We start from the raw sequence: 21,813 nt of genomic DNA, 5'->3' as shown, positions 1-21,813 counted from the left end.
AATAATAACCTTTATATTTCCACTACTAGTGTATTGAAAATCCTACTTGTATAATAACGGTGTAACATCTACCATTTTCCAATGTCGAAATTCATGTCGTTAATGGAAAATTCTTGTGAAACTTAGAATTTCATGAACAGGGAAAATAGTAGTAAGTTCTTAATGTGTATAAATGATGTGTTATAGAGTCTATGTGAATTGTTGTTTGTTTGTTGGTTTTTGCTAAGTGAAGAGTGTAAGGGTCTTTTTGGGCAAAATGAACTTCGGGGATATAAAATCCAACTTTCGGCTGCCAAATTCTCTTCTTTTTTTTTTTTATACTGTTGAGGTGTCCTTCTAGGCAATATGGAGCCAAAAGTCCTCTCGACAACAAGGAATATAAATAGCCTTTTTAAATTAAAAATTTAAAGAAAAATCCAGTTTTCCTCTCTTCTGGTTACTGTTACATGCAATTGGGGTTTTAACAAAATTCTTCTCAGAAATCTCCCTTCTTTTCAATAATCTTTCTTTGTTGATCAAGAGTATATGATTTTAATCTAGTTTTGGTGAGAAGCAAGAAATAATTTATAGCTTTCAAAGGGTAGATTTACAGGTTAAAGAAAGGTAAGTTTCTTTGGTGCTTATGAATTTTCTACTAAGATTTTATACTTTGATTTATTTTATGTTTCCTTGTTTTGAAGTTTTGGAAAAAAAGAAGAAATTGTTATGTAATTGGAGATGTTTTAGATGCATGTGTTGTTTTTGGCTTTTGTTGAAACTAACGAGGGGAGTTAAAGTTTATAAGCATTATAGATTTTGATCCCTTTAGTTTTGGGAAGTAAAGCTAGGTAGGAAAGCATGGGAATGTGGATGTTTTGTGTTGTTTACCATCAAGGTTTTGGGTGGTTTTAGTTAGGAGAAGTTTGATTTTGTGTTTGCATGTATGACTTTTCCTATTGCATGTTGAAATATTGAGTCCAAGAGTACTAGTTGTTGAGTATTTTTGCATGAAAGTATGGTTGTTTGGAGTTTTGGAGCTTTGGGCATAAGGGATGGGTTTTGGGAATGCATATTCTGCAGAATTTGAATTTGAATATTTTAAAAATCTCCAGATTTGGCTACCGAAAACTATTGTTTCGGTAGCCAGAGTAGCTATTGCTTCTTGGGAGGTTTTGAAGTTCAGGACACAATCAGGTATTTACGACCCAAAAAGAGCATTTAAGGTTTGAGACTTCGATAGCCAAAATTGATTCAGCTTGCCTTATTTTCATTTTTATTTTGGGGCTCCAAAACTTATTCTTAGACATCTTATGGACCTAATTTATGTTGTGTAATATATGTATAGAGTTTTAGAGTCTCAGATAACTCATTAGGGTCTGTCTAATATAGGATCGGATGTGAGGAACTCGAAAGGCTACAATTAAGGATTCGTTACCTTTCACGAATACGGTGTTTAATAGGCTTCAAGAGGTTAGTAATACTATCCTAAAAGAATGCAACTCTTTTAATGATTATTAATGAGAACTATGATTATTCACATGCATCATTTCATGATATTATTATTAGGTTGTATATATTTACAACACGAATATACTACATTATTGCATGATTATTGTTGATGCACGATAGATATTGGATGACCCACTAGTTTCCCCATAGTACATATATGTTATATATTATGATTATGCATGATATTATGTGGTAAGACCAAGTGAGGCTTAATAAGTCTCTGGCTCACTATTTATAATAGAGAAAGACTCGAGGAGCTTTTTTATGAGCCAAGCACTTCGGTTATATTATGATTTTAAGAGAAAGTCTTGAGGAGTATCTATAAGAGCCGAGCAAATTAGTTATGAGAGATCACTGGTGATAAGTCCATCTTACGTAAATGATCAAAGCTAGTGAATTTATATTTTTATTTAAAAAAAATTATCCTATAGAAGAGAGAAATAATTAGTAAATGAGAAAATTTCAAGCATCACTAATCTCAGGTTTTTAACAAAATTTGCAGTATGCAGAGAGAAATGCAAGACCAATTCAACCACTCAATAAAGGAGAGATCAAACTCTATGGAGAAGAGGACACATCCAACTGATTAGAAAAATGAAAAGGGTTAATTATGAGCAATAAATGTTTCTTTTTCCACCTTTTAAAATGGAAGCAGTCTCAAGTATATTTGTATTCATTGAATTTTTTTTTTTTTTTTTATGCTAGGTCTCCGTAGTTATTTAACCTAGGAAATACAAACTATAGCCATCTTTTTTGGAAGATTAATCAATATGATCCTTTTATAATGTTTATTATGGTGGATTCTATATAAATCTCACCTCAATTAATGGTAGAATCATTTTCATTATATATACAAAGATTACATTGAATAATTATTCTATATTTCAATGATGTAAAGATTAAATTATTAGAAACTGTGTAGTTCAAAATTTGAATGCTGATTTTTTGAGCTAACCTTTGAAATCTTTATAGGCACGACATTTGCTTATTGGCAGTCAGGCAGTGCCATAAAATATGGAGACACTCCTGCTCAGCTTGCCCTTGCTTGGGTTCTCAATCAAGGAGAAGATGTGGTTCCCATCCCTGGCAAGTCAACTTCTCCTTTTGTTCATGTTTTCATTTGAACTACAGATATTTAGATCAACGTACCAAATTCCAGTTTGCAATAAATGCCTTCATGGAATTGTTTAGGTACAGCCAAGATTAAAAATCTGGAAGAAATTTCCGCCTTCCTGCAATATGTCACTAGTGAATTGTAGTGCATCAGATTTGCTAATTTTTTTTTTCTGCGCTTGGAAAATAGAATAATTTCATTTATAGGATGTATCCAGAGTGTTTCTTTAAGAAATATATTTTGTCACTAGTGAATTATAGTGCATCAGATTTGCTAATTCTTCTGTGCTTGGAATATATTTTCTTTTCCCAAGTGCATCGTTTCTCATTCTTAAGTTTCTTTTGTTTTTTCTTTTTTACTGATGTTATTAGTGTTTTCTTTCCCCATTATGCTGTTTACAATGATTTATTTGTGTTAGAAAAATCGTCAATAAAATGGGATTTGTTGGTCATTTGCTTCCTAAGCTGTGGTATGCTGTTTTCAAATAACATCATATATCCTTCTATTGAAACCACTCAACTTTAAATTGTCCATAATAAAGGTCATTGTTATTAGATTTTGGTAAAAATTCACTTTGAAGTTTGAACATAATCTTTCGATAATACTATTTTATTTAATTCTATGATTAACATGGACTATCTATTTTATAAGTTTTCTCGAAGGTTTGATGTTTGATTTTAATTTTAACTTTTTTCGTTTGTCAGCCAGAAGATGTCTCTTCTTTTGCTGCATCGATCATGAGCAATAGATCAAAGCTATTTTTTATGCTGCTGATGATTGCCTATACTGTGATATGTATTTTCCGCTGATTATTGCTTTGGGATGACTTCTTGAAGCGTCTTGTGAGTGCCTTGGGATGACTTATATGGTTGGGACATTTGGTAGAAAGTAACATGAGCCTTTGGCTTTGATTGGGGATTAATGATTTTTGCTTTAACTTTGACTTTTGCACTTTGGCATGTTCTATTTTAAAGATATGGATTTTATGTTTAATTTATTACCTATATGCATTAATTAGTTTTATTATTATTATTGTTGATGAATTTTTAATTTCTAAATCAATAATTAAATTATTTAAAATTTTAAAAATATTAAAAATTTATAAATAAAAACTACCGACTAAATAAAATGGTAGGTATTATTGTTTATTGTTTTATTTTAAAATTATATTATTTAAAATAAAAATTAATATGAAAAATCACTTACCAATTTATTTTCTTCAATAACTGAAAAAATACAGACTAAATAAAATGGTAGGTATTTTTTATTATTTTATTGTAAAAATATATTATTTAAAATAAAAATTAATATAAAAAATTACCTACCTTTTATTCAATTAGTAATTACACACGTATACTATCCTAAAATAGTCAGGCAATTAATCGGTAATCACTGGCTAAATAATTTTAGTTGGTAAATAGTAGTTAATTCCTTCATTCCTATGATCTGCTCATGAATTACCTGTTAAATATTTGATCAAATAATTTTACCGACTAACTTTTTAGTCGGTAATTTTATCGATTAAAAGTGGATAATAGATAAAATTTACTTATAACCTAATTAGTATGCTAATTGTGTTTAGTCGGTATTTAATCGGTAAATGGACAACTAAAATTCTCTTAAAATAGTTAGTAATTTTAGTAGCTAAATTTTTAATTTTTTGTAGTGAATAAACCTAATGGTTAAAAAAGTAAATATGTTCAAATTCTGATAATTTTTTTCTATTTTTTAATTTTAAAATCTTTTTTTAATACTAAAATTAATTAATTTTGTGTATATCCTCAAAATAAAAATTAGGTAGAGTAACGAGGTGAAAATCTTTTAAGGCTTTCTTACAATTAAAATATTTTAAAATTATGTAATTTTTATATATAAACTTTACAATTAAAAAAATAGTCATTTTTTCATGCATAGCACAAACTATTTATTATTTTATTTTAATAAAATAATTTAATAAATATTTTTTACCATATTTTATTTTTTCATAATTATATTAAAAATTTAAATAATAATATATTTTAATTAATTGTAATTTTATTTCAAATTTAATAAATAAATAAGTTTATTAATATATTATTTTTAAATTATTTAACATATGCCAATAAAAAGATAATAGAAAAAAAAATGCATATGCCACTTGACAATTTTTGAAATATCATAATTAAAATTCTTATATTTTAAATATTAGAAATTTTTTAAAATATGTATTTAAATTTTTCAAATAATTTTTAGTGAACAATTATACATAATTTTTAAAAAATAAATTATCCTTTTTCTAATGTAATTAAATATTTAGTTAAAAATAATCGATTTTAGAGATATATAGTATGATGAGTATAATTTTATAATGCTTAAATTTATAAATTTAAAAGAAGTTTAAAATTCTTGTTAAAAAATTCTTTGAAAAATATACTAACAAGAATTTTAGATTTTAATAGCCGAGATAAATTTTAATAGTTAAAATATAAAAATTAAAACATAAAAATATTTAGATAAAATTAATATTTAATATGATAAGCTAATTTTTATATATAACTTTAACAATAAAGATAAAAAAGAGGTTTCATGGGATAATTTTTTAAGTACTCTTATTAATTTATGTGACACAATCTTATAAAGTCTTTTTTAACACTTTGTTTTAATATAGATATATAGATTTTCTCTGCACATTGGTATACTATTTATTATTTTATTTGAATAACACAATTTAATATATATTTTAATATATTTTATATTTTCATAATTATATTACAAAATCTTAATAATAATAAAATTTTATTTTTAAATTCAATAAATAAATAAATTGATTACTATATTATTTTCTATTATTCTTTAAATTATTTCACATATACCGATAAAAAGATCAATTAAATAGGAAAAAACATATATGCCACTTAGCAATTTTTGAAATATCATTATCAAAATTCTTATATTTTAAATATAAGAAATATTTTTAAAAATATATGTGTAAATTTTCTAAATATTTTTTTAGTGAATAATTATATATATAATTTTTTAAAAATAATTTATCTTTTTTTAATGTAATTAAAATTTTAATTAAAAAAATAGTTGATTTTAGGGATATATAAAATGATGAATATAGTTTTGTAATATCTGAATTTGAAAAGTTAAGAAAATTATAAAATTCTAAAAAAAAAGAATTTTTAGATTTAATGGTTGAAATTTAAAAATATTTGAATAAAAATTAATATTTATTATATATATATATATATCCCAATCAAGTTATAACTCCAATTCTGCTTAATTATATATTCAAAATAATATTAATGAGGGGTTAAAAATTATAAAGAGTAATAATTATATATTCAAATCACATGTATTTTTACTAATTTTTATTTTAGCAAAATAAAAAAAAAATTTAAAAATTATAATGAATGTTAAACTTTTCTAATGATAAGAATACAAAAAGTAGTAATTTGTATTAAAATTTATATTTTGTATTGAAATTTGTAGTGCTTTTAAAGCTAATATAAATGTATAAGAGAGAATTTAAAAATCAAATTTCACATATAATTTTAAGAAAATATATAAAAGAGCATCAATATAAATTTTTAATTTTTTTTAAATAAGAAATTATAAAATTATCCTATTAATATGTATCAACTTGATCCATATAATATTATTTAATAAATAATAATAATACATATATATATATATATATAATTACTATTTATTTACCTTTTTATATCAAATGTGTTTTTCATTAGAGATCTCAATCCTTCCTTTCCAGGGTCAACTTTTCTGGAGTCGGGAATTTTGAAATTTCCATGGCTGAGACAGAAGTGGGCCTAGCATATGCAAAGACATCATATTCCATTAGACTCCAAGCCCAACCTTGTTAATAAAACTCAACTCTGTGCTGCCAATGAGCATTGAGCCGCTGCAAGTGGTGACACTGATGAACCCTTAGTGGAAAATAGCCCCTTGATGATGTTCAAATTATGATGCCTACTTTTAAATATATAGTCTCACATTTATTAATAAATTAAATCTCTAATTAAATAAATTAAATTAATAATATTGATAAGTATTGGAAATATATTATATTATTTAATTCATTTTATTTGATTATTTCACTAATATTTAATATTTTATTTTTTAAAAAATATTTATAAAATATTAATTATTTAAAAAATCATATTGTGGATTCCTTAGATTTTACAAATAAATCACGTAATAAGAATAAAACTTTTACCATTGCAGATTTTTTTTTTTTTTTGGTCTTCTCATATTTGTATCTTTTATTTAATTTCTCATTGTAAACTTTTTTTTTAGTTTTTTTATAGTTCTATTTTACTATTAATTAAATATATGAATACTTAAAATGATATTAAAACTTTGAAATTTTAATGAATTTTTTTTATATCTATTTAATAAAAGATTTCAGATTCTAAAAAAAATAGAAATTAAGAAAATATATTTTCTTTTTTCATAAATTATGCAAAAAAAAATTTTATAATGTTTAATTTAATATTATAAATAATATAAAAAAAAATATTTGTATCCGTTTACAAATTTGTCTTCCCATTTATAGTTTATTATTATTATTATTATTATTATTATTATTATTATTATTATTATTATTATTATTATAAACAAAATTACCTGATGAACCTTTTTAATTAGAGGCTGAACTTCTCTTTCTATATATATATATATATATATATATATATATATATATATATATATATATCTTATATTCATTTTTCTAATATCATTCCATTTGACAATTTAATTAATATTTAACAGATAAAGAAGTTTTTGAAATATTATATAAAGTGAAATAATCCATCTCAATTGTTTTAGGGTACATAATTTCAAGACCACATATTCTGAAAAATTTAGAGATAAAAATATTAAAAAAAATTAATTAATAATTAGCTGTAAAGAAATTATAACCTTACCTTTGCAATTGGTATCCTCATCATGATATAATAAGCTTTAACTTTACAAATTAAACAAGCAAAGTGAAGATACCAGATGAAGAATACCCTATAAATTCAGATGCTAGGAGCTACCCAAATTAACTGATTCAAACAATTACTTTTTAATTTATTTGTGGAGGTTAGTCTGTGCAAAGGAGCATTCATTCCTGCTATTCTGGCCTCCGTCAGCATAACAACACATGGCCACTGAAAGGCAACACCATTAATTATATATATATTCTGCTAAATTTATTATTATTATTATTATTATTATTGATTGATTGATGAATTAATTGATTGAGGAACTCTGCATATACATCATCTCTATGCAGAGTGTGAAGTCGGTTGTTCCCTCTTACTATCCCATGCTTGAAGCAAAAATGAGATAAGAGTGCCAAAATGGGCTAAAATTTGCACGTGTGATTCCAGAAGAGGAATTCATAAATCGTTTGACTCCAAGAATGCACTTTGAATTGACGCACAAGAAACAACTCGAAGAAGCGCAGACATGGACTAAGGAAACCTGTCAGTCAGGCTATAATGCTGCTATTCTTGTTGCCACTGTTTTGTTTTTGCTGCTGCCTACACTATACATGGAGGTGTTAATGAAAGGGGCCGTCCTGCTTTCCTACATGCTCCTTATTTCTTATTTTTCACTGTCATGGATATTATTACCTGTTAGAATTATGACTTAAAATCCTAATGGGATTTGGAGAGAAATATTTTCCTAATTTCAGTAGAAGAAATATTATTCAATAAGATGGAGGAATATTTTTTATAATGAGTAAAACTCTTTTTTTAATGTTATTCCTAAATTGAGTAGGACTTCTAATCAGATAGGGATTGAGAGAATTAACGCTATAAATAGGAGAATGATAGAAAAAGATTATTTGGCTTTTGCCCATTGAAGAGAGTGGCTTTTGCCTATTGAAGAAAATGGTTTTCAGCCCATGGAGTGAGGTTGTCACCCATTGTAGAGAGGGGCTTTGTCAATTACTGCGGATTTGGCTCTGCCCATTAATGAGGGGCTTTTACCCATTGCAATAGAGAGAGACTTCGACCTAAGGTGGAGAAAAAACATAGAATTCAAGAGGAAGGGATTCTTGTTCATTGGTGAGAGGCCTCTTGCCCATATAGTTGAAGGCACCCTTTGTGGTGTAGTGTTGTAATAGTAAATATATTGAGTTATGTCTAAAAGAGACTGAGAGGGACTAACTAATATATTTACTATGAGTAGTTATATAGTATGGGTTCTCTAAGATATAATTGGGTTGATGGGTAGCATAGCTATAAGCTTGTAATGATGATTTATTTATTTGTTGATAGTGGAAGATGGCATGCCCGTGGATGTAGCCCTATATTGAGAGGGTGAACCACATAAATATTAGTATTTTGCGTGTTTATTTTATTTCTTTGCAGTTTACACGCTTCCGCGATGCACAACAAATTGATATCAGAGCATAGAGATGATCTTGGTGAGTTGGTTAAAGGTCGAGCTGTTGCGACATTAGAAAATCGCACATGCAATAATTGTGATAGTGGAGAGTTGAATTTAAGGTGGAGCTCTTAATGCAAAATCAAGATGGTTGATAACATGAAGATTTTTTGAAGAATAAAGCAAGTTACACCTAAGATGAAGATTAAAGAATTGATGATTTGAAGGGTTCAAGCTCAAGCAAGGAGATTTGATGATTTGATGACACCCAAGAATTTCAGGTATGTAATAGTTGATGGATTTTGAGTCAAGATGGAGATTATTATAATTATAACTCAAAATCCTAATGGGATTTAGAGAGAGATGTTTTTCTAATTTGAGTGAGAGAATAATGGTGATAGTGGAGAGTTGAATTTAAGGTGGAGCTCTTGATGCAAAATCAAGATGGTTGATGACGTGAAGATTTTTTGAAGAATAAAGCAAGTTACACCCAAGATGAAGATTAAAGAATTAATGATTTGAAGGGTTCAAGCTCAAGCATGGAGATTTGATGATTTGATGACACCCAAAAATTTGAGGTATGCAATGGTTGATGGATTTTGAGTCAAGGTGGAAATTGTTAGAATTATGACTCAAAATCCTAATGGGATTTGGAGAGAGATCTTTTCCTAATTTGAGTGGGAGAAATATTCCTTAATAGGATGGAGGAATATTTCCTATAATGAGTAGAACTCTTATTTTAGTGTTATTTCTAAATTGAGTGGGACTCCTAATCAGATAAAGATTGAGGGAATTAACACTATAAATAGGAGAATGATGGAAAAGGTTATTTGGCTTTTGCCCATTGAAGAGAGTGGCTTTTGCCCATTGAAGAGAATGGTTTTCAGCCCATGGAGTGAAGCTGTCGCCCATTGTAGAGAGGGGCTTTGCCAATTGCTGCAGATTTGGCTCTACCAATTGATGAGGGGCTTTTGCCCATTGATGAGGGGCTTTTGCCCATTGATGAGGGGCTTTTGCCCATTGCAATAGAGAGAGGCTTCGGCCTAAGGTAGAGAAAGGACATAGAATTCAAGAGGAAGAGATTCTTGTCCATTGGTGAGAGGGCTATTGCCTATATAGTTGAAGGCACCCTTTGTGGTACAGTGTTGTAATAGTAAATATATTGGGTTATGTATAGAAGAGACTGAGAGGGACTAACTAATATATTTACTATGAGTTATGTAGTATGGGCTCTCTTGGGTGTAATTGAGTTGATGAGTAGCATAGCTATAAGCTTGTATTGATGATTTATTTATTTGTTGATAGTGAAAGATGGCATGCCCGTGGATGTAGCCCTATATTGAGTGGGTGAATCACATAAATATTGGTATTTTGTGTATTTATTTTATTTCTTTGCAGTTTACACGCTTTCGCGGTGCACAAGATTGACTTTACGAGCTCCCTAACTTCATTTATTGTTTTCATCTCTATCCTCAGTTCTCCATTTGAATTTAATGATTTTCATCTCTCCATCGCTCTGAAATTTAGGCTTCGCTTTTCTCGTCTTCTCGGTGATCACGACCATGGTTGCATTCAATGCCATGATACATGCATATTATAGAGTCATTTAGGTTGAATTTCATAGTCATTTTATTAGTTTGGTAGTCATTTTTAGTTAATTTTATTTGTTATTTACTTAATTTTTTATAATTGTCAATTTTTAGATTAATTTATAATTTTTTTTTAATTTTGTAAATAAAATGGTGTTCTTGAGAAACTAAAAGGTGATTGTGTAAGTGAGTAATTTTTAAGTCCAAAAGTGCTAAAAATAAACCTTGAAATTTGAAGGAATTGGACTTGCCGAAATCTACAAAGGGTACTTTCACAGCCTATGTAGCTTTTGTATATAAATTGGAATAACTTTTGAACTTGTTGAAATCTGCAAAAGGTACTTGCACAGCCTGTGCACCTTTACGGGAGAAAATTTAAACCTGCCAAGACTTGCACTGGATGTCACACAGCCTATGCAAGTCACTTGTGCACCTTCACGGAAGATCTTTAGAATTGCTGAAACTTGCACAACCTATGCAGCTTGCTTGTGCACCTTCATGGAAGATCTCTAGACCTACCAAAACTTGCACAAGTTCTTACACAGCATATGCAACTTGCCTGTCACAAAATATGTCTACACATGTCGAATTTGCACAACCTCCTACATAGCATGTGCACCTTCTCGGGAAATCTCTAGAGCTTGCTAAAATGTGCATAAGATCCTGCACAAATATTGCATAGCCTGTGTATGTCCTCATTAATTGGTTGAAAGAGGAATATTTTCACCCGTACAGTGACCTCACACACACAATTTTTAGGGCTTTTGTCAGAAGATATAAAAAGGACTCTTACCTCATTTTTGCTGTAAAAAGAAAGTTTGAAAAAGAAGGAAAGATAGAAAAGGGGCTCGACACTTTAATTTTTGGATCGGAAAATTAGATTCTTCTTTTCTTCTTCACACTTTCTGCACTTCGTCTATCAAGTTTCTTTAGTTTTAGTTTATTTTTATGATTTATTTCCTCTTTTGCTTAGAATTTCTTGTACTAAATATGGATAGCGAATAATTTTTCAAAGATTTTGGAGTTGATTATGTAATATTTAAGATATTTTATGGATTTGAGTTTGTTAGTTCATATTTTATGGTTATTATGAGGTTTTATCCATTTCTTGTGAGCTTAATGACCTACTTAGTATAAGAACCCATTAAATTGTACTCATAATCCTTAGTTGAAGCACCAAAAGAAGAAAACTCAGTGATAGATAATTAAGAAATTAGACTTAATTAACTTAGATTTAGAAATAGACTAAGGATTAAGAGGATTAATAAATTGATTAAAGAACCTAATGCGTCTTGATTGAGTTTAACTCCACAAAAGTAGGATTAAGTTAATTAAGGCACTCTTTGTCTCACTCGAAAGATTTTCAAAGGATTTGAGAATCAATATCCTTGAAACCCATAATTTTTATATGTTTAGCTAACCAATCAAAATCTCAAAATAGCTTAAATATCAACCCCATAACTCCAAAATCACCTTTTTATTATTTTAATTGATTTTAATTGTTGATTATTTTAATTCTTGCCATATTGCATTTAGCTTAATCTATTTCTCATAATTTTAGTGAAATTTTCCGTTGAAGTTATTTCTTTGTTGAATTTACAAATATAGTATTTAATTCCAATCTCTTCACTTAATTCATTGTTAGTTTAAATTTAGTTTAGATTAATATATTTTTATATCAAAAACTTAATTTACAACACAATTCTTTGAGAGAATGATATCTTTGCTATACCACTTGAATGACCAGTTCACTTGTGGTTGGGCCACATCATGCCATCACATTGCTAATCATTCGTTCTGAGAAAGAATGGACAACGAGTCTCATTTCTACTGATGCTTTCTTTCCTGAGGCGGTATTCGCAATGTTGCAATATCGTCTATATGGCACACCAATACATGATGCTGCTTTTCAAGGAATTAGGAAGATTCCTTCTTTGTTTGGAATCTCTGCTCGATCCCTAAGAAGAAAGATACATTGATTGTTATTTTAAGAGCTCTAGCCCCAAATGATTTATTTCTGCATTTGTTTTCTTCTTTACTGGATAGAAAGCTTGTTGTCATGTTTATTTGCAAGGATGCTTAATAAAACAATAATGACTTATGTGGCACCCAAGAAAGGTGTGAATTAGGCATTGTCAAATTTATATTACAGCCCTGTTTGGTATTGAGTTTCAAAACCTGAAACTATTTTTCTAAATAAAAGCATTATTTTAAATGCCGTTGAGAAAAGCAGTTTGGAAAAAGTTATTTTGTTATTTTAGTATTCTTATAATTAAAACTGATCAAATTTAATTTTTGATTATTTTTTAACACTCTCTAACTAGTATATTTAAAAAAGTGATTTTCTCAACAGCAATGCCAAAGCCCTACATCTTTCAAAAAATAAAGTTTAGCTACTTCATTGTGTGTGTTATGAGAGGTTTAAGGTTAATAAAAAAGCACAAAAACAAACCAAACTTACAAACAACAAAAAATAGATCAGTATTAATATATAGTAGTACGGGTAAAGAAGAAAAACAGAAGTTAACAAACTTAAAATCTAATTAATCAGGTTTCGTTAACATTCATCCATGAATTAATTAGGCAGGATGTATTAATTAGGCTCACCTATACTCATGGTTAAAACTCCTACTGCTTTTTTTTTCTCCGGTTCCATTAATAAAAAAAAAAAATTGATTATTAAAAAAAAAATTGAAACCTCCCCTAAACTTCAATAGCCATTGAATAATAATACTTTGCAAAATATGAATTTTAAATGTATTTTAAATAGTTATATGAGTGAAAAATTTTGTAAAATGTCATTTTTTTTAATGAATTTAAAGAATATTGATATAAAGCCAATTTTTTAATAAAAAATACATAAAAAAATTTGGCAAAAAAGAAGATAAGATAAATAAATTGCAGGTGATCAATTAGGAACATCTTTTGTTTGGTACTTTAAAAATTTTTAAAAGAATGGGGCTTCTGAATCTGAACTTTTAAGCACCTTCCCCGTTAGGATACTAGCCAAAATGGCCAAAATCCATTTAGTAGGCAATGGTTTGTTTGGAAAAGTAGAAATCCATTGGTTTTTCGCAATCATTTAATACCTTTCCAAGAGGTAATTTCCATGGCTATGTCTTCTTTTGAGGAGTTTAATGCTATCAATCGCCAAGTAGGTCCTGCTATGGAGGTGGAAGACAGGCATTATGATCGGTGGTCCAATCCTCCTTTTAATACAGTAAAGGTGAATTTTGATGCAGCCGTTAGCATTCAATCGAAGTCAGGGGCAGTAGCGGCGCAAGCTAGAGATCATGCTGGCCTCCCTATGGGTTGGAGCTTGAGGAAATACCCAGGTTTAACTGATCCGTTGATTCTCGAACCTTTGGCGTGGAGATAGGTTGTTAGTCTAGACTCATCTAAAGGGTTCAGTTCAGTGATCATAGAAGGTGACTCAAAATCAGTAATTGCTGGAGCTCAAGGAAAGAACAGAGTTGCATCTCTGTAAGGTATAATGGGCGATATTGCATGGATGGGCAGCTCGATTAACTCTCTATCTTTCAAGTTTGTTCCCAGGACTTGCAATATTTCAGCTCAGGTTTTAGCTCAAAAATGCCTTTATGATGTTTCTTTTTTCTGTAACCCTTTAGGTCAAGTCAACTATGTATCTGCTCTTGTACCTGAGGGCTCTTAATGGAATTATCTTTGCAAAAAATAAAAATGTGCCTTTGTCCACTAGTTATGACTGAAGAAAGACTTCTCACTTTTAATGGGTAAAGTTTGCTCCAGTCTCTTCAAGCAAGGAACTGTATGTTCCACAATCAAGTATATGTACCTTTGTGAAATCTATAGCATTTTTTTTCTATTCTCTTGCTGCAATGCCTATCCAACACATAATTCATATTAAATTCTTCAATCACATCCTATAGTAAAGCTTATATGATAATAATTTCATTTTTTATGGTTGAATCATTAAATTGGTTGGTCAATTATATATTGAGTACAGATCATATAAGAAATTAAGATTATAATTTTTAATATCTTGAAATACTAAAATTTCTTAATTATGTATCAAATAAGAAAATAAAATCTTATTTGATGACTATTTGCTAATGCTTTCCAATGTTAAAAAAGAAGACCAATTGTTCAAGAGACCTAAATTTCACATGCTTTTGTAATTATATTATGTGATTTTAATATTATTAATTTAGTTAATAAATTATCAATTTTGTTTTTCATCTGAAAATTTAAGCTGAAGTGAAGGGTGAACATCAACATATATAATTTATTGACTTAGAATAAGTGGATCTTATTTAATTTTATAATTATAATTTCTCAACACAATAAATTAAATTAATTTTAAGGATTTTAACAATATGAGTAGGAGTTTTTTTTTTTTTATTTATATTCCAAGAATATCTCAAAAGCAAGCTTATTTTTGAGGGTTTTTTTCTTTTGGAGGTGACTGTAGTGATTACTGGTGAATTTAATACAATATTATAACTCACCTCAAAATAATTTTTTAAAATAATATTTTTTTATAAAGCAATTAATTACGAAAAATTGTTAACTTAATGGAAAAATCACTTCACAAAGAAAAATACACATGTAATTTTTTTTTGCAATATTATAAAAAAATATTAGTCAAAAATAATAATTGAATAATTAAGATATAATCATTTAACATATCATTTAAAATCTATCAATTTAAAATATAAAACTTAATAAAAAGTTTAAGATATTGTAAAAAATATGATATTCTATCACAATTATAAAATTCACCTCACAACATTTTCATAAAATGATATTTTTTTCTGTAAAGTAATTAATTATAAAAATTTACTAATAGAAAAAAAATAAGTTGCTTCACTAAAAAAAACACTAAACATTGTTTTAGTAATATTATAAAATTTATTAGTTAAAGATAAAATTGAATAAGGTATAATAATCTAACATATCACTTTATAAAAAAAAATTAAAATTTTTGGAAAAATATGATGGTTTAAAATAATTGTATAACTCATCTTATATTATTTTTGAAAAATAACAAATTTAATTTGCACATAAAATTTAATTGAGTCAATTTTAAAGAGGATTAATTAAACAATTGAATTGACTCTCAATTTTGTAAGTACGTTAGTTTCAGATTAGGCAAATTATCTACAAGACATTATGTTTATTGATCACATAATAGAAGAAAATTACTAGCAAATTACAAAATGCATTTTCATCGTCGCAATGCCCTGATCAGTATTATATTTGCTTCTCTGCAATAAAGAGAGGGGAAGGCCACAAAATTAGTTTCTTTTTCTTTGGTCATCCCCTTCTATTATATATAATTTTATTATGGGTTAAATTTAATAATTGACTTTTTATTCATTAATAACTTCAACGAATTTGTTTGCATATTATAAAAATAAAATTATAAATATTTTTCTATATTTAATAAATTTTTATTTCTTAACTTAAAGATAGATTATAATTTTATTATTTATAAAATTATTTTCCCTTTAATATTTTTTTCTTTATTATAAATATGTATTTTTATATTATTATGTTGTTTATTTTTCTCATTACTTTTCTTCTTCTAATCCAAATACAACGTAAGTCTCCTTCAGTAATTAAGGATCTCTCTTCTCTACCTGTCATAATTTTTAAATTTATAGCGTCTCTTGGGAGAGGAATCTCTCCGGACAATGGTTTCTTGGGGAATCTATGGAGTCCCAAGTGGTTTGAAGAAACTCAACCCAAGTGGTTCCCTGGGGAATCTAACTTATTGTCATGCTTGTTTGCAGGGAATGAGAGCTACAATCTCACATCACCCAATCTCCTGTCCACCATCCATGAGTTTCCCGAGGCCTTGCGTGCTGCCAACTATAACTGAATTAGAATAGATTCCATCAAAATTATAACCGGCTTCACATTCGATCGAAGTTATCATTTTACGATTTAATTTAAGTTAATATATTTTTAAAAATTGTAAAATAATAATTTTAAATCGGATTGAATTTCATAATTTTAAATTAAATTTAATTAATAATTTAAATATAAAAAAATTTAATAAATATCTTAACTCATTCTTAATTTATTTATATAAATTTTAAAATTTTTATATAATTATTCTTTATATTCTGATTAATTCTCAATATCTTTAAATTTCTTTTAAATTCTCTCAATAATTATTTTTTATACTTCTTTTAATTCTTAAATTTTTTAGTTTTCTTACTTTATTATTTTATACATTCATTAAAATTTTCAATACTATATTAATTTCTCTATTATTATTTTATGTCCTTAATAAAATTTTGAATACCCTCTATTTTATTTTTTTTTCTCTTTATATTTTTTTTAATTATCAAATTTTATTATATGATTTTTGGAAAAATGATAAGTGATAGAACAATAAATTTTGATTTTTCTAAATTTTAAGAGGATATATATGTAAAATTAAATTTATGTGCTTTTTTAATTTCTTTAAAAAAAATAATTTGATCTTTAATTTTTTAATAAGTTTAAATTTCTTCTTATTAAATTATTTTTTAAAGATAAATTATTTTTATTTTCTTTTTTTATTTTATTTTGATCGAAAAATTTCTTAAAAAAATTAAAATATTTTTACAAATATAACTTAATTTTAAATTAATAAAAAAAATTTAATTTTTTTATCTAAATCGTTTTTAAATCATCTCTAAATCACTCTTTAAACTATCTTAAACTATCATTTTTTAAATTAACTTTTAAATTATTTTAAATTAGAGCTTGAACTAACACTAATTATTTAAGAATTATCTTCTAAATCATCCCATCATGGTTTAATTCAAATTTATAATTTCATTGAATATGAATATGCAGTTTTGGAATAGTCACCACCCCCACTTCAGGGAACAGCTCACGTGGCTCATCTCCCCCTCTAATAACCGAACTCTTGCTGCATGGGCCTCAGCCCACATATCCCAATAGGCCCAGCTCTCCACCTCAGAACCCGCAAGCCTTAATCTCATCTGTATCTCTTCTCTTAGTCCTCCCTTCTCTGACCACACAGCACAAGGCAAATGGTATGTACGGCAACACCCTACTTAAACTCAAATCTGGTTATTATTTTTAATATCTAAACTCATTTTAAATTTGATTAAAATTTATCTTAAATTATTTAAACCTATTTTAAACTTAATTATTATATTTAAATATGTTTGATTTTTTGTTTTTTAGTTAATAATCTACATGTATAGTTTTATTAATAATTTATATTTTAAAATTTAATAATTCAATGAAATATTCATGTTTTACTTATTTAAGAGGTAGTATACATAAAATTATAAATATTATTATAAAAATATATATTATATATTTAATTAATTATTTATATAAATATATTCAGATAATGCATTCTAAATATACAAAACTCGAACTTCTATGGATATTATTTCTCAAATTTAAACTCATCTCAAATTTAATTATATACTACTCGAATCTGTTTTAATAAAATTTCATTGGATTGAGTGCCTAAAAATATCATACCATTGTAATCCCAATTCAAAGTATGTTTTCTTGAAACAATGAAAACAACAAACCAAAAGCAAATTTCTTGCGGACCTCATGGATATTTCTCCTAAATTTATGCCAAAAGGTAAGAGCAAAAGGAAAAGGCATGGATGCTCCCTTTAATGCCAAATTAATGTTGACTTTAAGATGCTTGAAAACTTTTCCTGTATCTATTTTTACTTTCTGTCTATTTTTCTTCTCTTTTGGCGTTATGGCTTCAATAATTTCACATATGGGTTGAATCAATCTAATAAATAAAGACATTGCTGTTGGGATAATAAGATTAGGAGGTCATTGATCAGCTTATATTGGGTAGTGGGAGATGGTGAATTTGGATACATGTTTGTTGTTATTCTGAAGCAAAATGTCGACAATTTTGGCATGTGATTTGATTCATATGCAAGGTCTGCATTGGCAGTTGCAGGGCAGAAAGCCCATTACAAGTAGAGTTTCAACATCAAGCCCATGGCTCAAAGTACAGTGGAACCTAATCTAACCAGCCCAACACCCCGCCATGGAAGAACCAAGCCCACGCCTAGATACATCAGGCGCAAGCCCAGCCACAAGAAACCTTAGCCAAGGTTGGGAGAGACAACCAATACAGAACTGCCACCGCAAGCATATGAGCAAAACTTAGGGGTATGTAACTCATCGAATAGCACAAAAGGACCAAGCACCTATTTAGTTTAACTATTGAATATAACTGATAGTTGTTAGTTAATAGCTGTTATTATTAACTGAAAATTGATAATTGATAACTGATAATAGCTAATTTATGTTAAATGTTTGATAAAACTAAATTTAGCTGTTGTTTGAGTATCTATTAGCTATCAGCTGCGTTGAATCAAACACCTTCCAAGCAAAGCAATAAATCAGAACAAGAAGTCCTCTTCGGAAAACACCCTAGAAGGATCAAGTAGGCTGAGTTAGGAACCATCGATAGACGAAGCATTAAGAACCTCAGGCTAAGGACTGACGGAAGTAATAGCTCATCACATTAGGTAGCAGGAGGAAGTGGAAGAGCTATTTGGTGACTCACTTGCACCTAATGGATTGGCTATTTGTCTATCGGCTCAGGAACCCAAAGAGTTTCCACCGTCCATATACTGCACCCACTCGCCATTACAACATCGAATACTCAAGTCGACGATTTGCAGTCTCCCAAAAAAAACACTTCCCTATAAGAAAATAACACAATCCACAGAAGGAACATGTAACCTAACTCATAGCCGAACAAGTCGAAGAAAAGCCCAGCCCTAGGAACTACAAGACTTGCAATATAAAATTGACTTGAATTGACTTTTTCGTACAACTCAATGAATAATGCAAATTAATTTATGATTCAAAATGACATTATTTGATTTTTTTTTAAAAAAAAAAAAAAACTCTACATGACTCAAAACCATATGACTCATTTATTAACTTAAAAAAATATAATATAAATTAAATATGTTAGAAGTAATAAAGGAAAGGATTGTGTATTTGTCTGTCTCATTTACAGAGATATTACATCTATTTATACATGAGAATATGAACTAATTTAAAAATATGAGCTAATTTAGACAAGAATAATAATTGCTATAATTATGCTATAAATCTCCTATAATCATATTAATTACTGTAATTATGCTAATTGATATAATTATGCTAACACCCCCCCTTCAAACTCAAGGTGGTAGCACATGTGCCAACTTGAGTTTGCTTAAGAGATCCTGAAAGCGAGTGGGATGATGCGTTTTGGTGAATATATCAGCGGTTTAGCTGATAGAGGAGATAGGAATCAAACTGAACGGGTAGAACGACGAAGAGTAGTGCTAGGAAGCGGATGCAGCGCAGTGCTGGATCAACAATCGTGCAGATTCAACGAGACAGTAAAGCGGGCGGGTAGAACTACGAAGAGTAGTGCTAGGAGCGGATGCGACTAGGAGCGGATGCAGCGCAGTACTAGATCAACAAGCGGTGCGATTCAACGAGACAGTAAATCGGGCGGTAGAACTACGAAGAGTAGTGCTAGGAGCGAATGCAGCGCAGTCTTGGATCAACAATCGTGCGAATTCAACAGCGATTAAAGCGGGCGAGTAGAACTACGAAGAGTAGTGCTAGGAGCGAATGCAGCGCAGTGCTTGGATCAACAATTGGTGCGAATTCAACGATGCGATTAAACCGACGGGTAGAACGGCGAAGAGTAGTGCTAGAAGCGGATGCATCGATCAACAGTCTTGGATCAACACAGTGCAGTGTAGTTGGACTAATATTGAGCACATCACAATCACCTGGATCAGGATTTGGAAACAGCACTTTGGTATAATAACAGAAATAAAAGAATGAATCAGAACATGTTGTAGAGAGAGAAGAGAGACCCCAGAAACTATAAATAAAAGCTTTACGGCTCTGATACCATGTTAGAAGTAATAAAGGAAAGGATTGTGTATTTGTCTATCTCATTTACAGAGATATTACATCTATTTATACATGAGAATATGAACTAATTTAGAAATATGAGCTAATTTAGACAAGAATAATAATTGCTATAATTATGCTATAAATCTCCTATAATCATATTAATTACTGTAATTATGCTAATTGCTATAATTATGCTAACAAAATAATTAAGATGTAATGAATGAATTTTTTATTAATAATTTTAAATTTATCTTTAAAATTGCTAAATTTCAAATTTAAAGCTCAATCAAAATTAAAAAAAAAAAAAAAAAGCGCTGCGCTAACTGTCAGATTTGCTCACGTCGTTCAAGAGGCTACTGGCCGTGAGGACAGGTTAGTTTTTTAGGGCTTATTATTTGTGTAAAATAGTTTTTTATTTTTGTTTTTCATTTTTTATTTTTAAAAATAATTAATTTTCATTTGAAAAATGAAAAATACATTCACTTATCAATTGTAGAAAATATTTTATAATTCAAAAATAAAAAAATAATTATAAAATATATTTAAAATTTTATTTAATTTTAATATGTGTAATTTATTTATTTCAAAATAATATAATTAATTTTTATCATTATTAATAAATATTTTCTCAAATAATTATTTAATTTTAATTCTGAAAAATTGTAGTATAATTTTGATGGTAGAAAAGTCATTGTTTTCCATTTAAAAAATAATCAAAAAACAAAACTTTTATTATATATATATAAAGGTAAACAATGAAATTTTTTTTTTTTAAATTTTAATTAAATTAAAAACTGAAAAATTAATGTAGTATCAGAGAATTTGAGATAACTAAGCTTTTAATGATCTATATTAATGATGATTGGCTTATTATTAGTAGTGTGAATGTAGAGTTGTGAGCCATACAAAAAAAAGTTTCCATGTTTTTAATGCTCAACTTGTTTCTAACTGCTATTCCTCTTCTGCAACTAAAACATTCAACAAATACAAAATATTAAAAAATAAAAAAAATAATAATAAAAAAAAAACAAGGAGCTAACATATATAACTAGAGGTTTTGAGCACGTGCACTTGATTAACAATAATTACATTGTTAAAGGAGCTAATAAGGCAGTCTCAGTGTGTCTTAAAGTTGAACAGATGATATATAGTTGGGGAGATTACAGAGATAGACCTTTAGCTGTGTATATTAAAATTTAAAAAGAAAATATATTCTAACAAAATGTCTCTACCTAACCAAATTAACCATAAGTCAGCGAATCATTGTTTTTGTATAAAAAGAGACGTTTAGCAAGTCACCAAAATCCAAGAGTTCTC

At 28.1% G+C, this 21,813-nt stretch overlaps 1 long non-coding RNA gene across 1 annotated transcript; it reads left to right on the top strand.

Annotated features, from left to right (window-relative positions):
* The first annotated feature begins 342 nt into the window (after nt 1-342).
* Nucleotides 343-2,767, top strand: LOC131171072 (uncharacterized). The gene is made up of 3 exons (XR_009141817.1): nt 343-603; nt 1,369-1,449; nt 2,461-2,767. It is a non-coding gene; the product is annotated as an uncharacterized LOC131171072 (long non-coding RNA).
* The last annotated feature ends 19,046 nt before the right edge of the window (nt 2,768-21,813 follow it).

The sequence above is a fragment of the Hevea brasiliensis genome, chromosome 12 (genome assembly GCF_030052815.1).
Source record: "Hevea brasiliensis isolate MT/VB/25A 57/8 chromosome 12, ASM3005281v1, whole genome shotgun sequence".
Classification (NCBI taxonomy): domain Eukaryota; kingdom Viridiplantae; phylum Streptophyta; class Magnoliopsida; order Malpighiales; family Euphorbiaceae; genus Hevea; species Hevea brasiliensis.
This window is presented reverse-complemented; position numbering and strand designations above follow the sequence as displayed.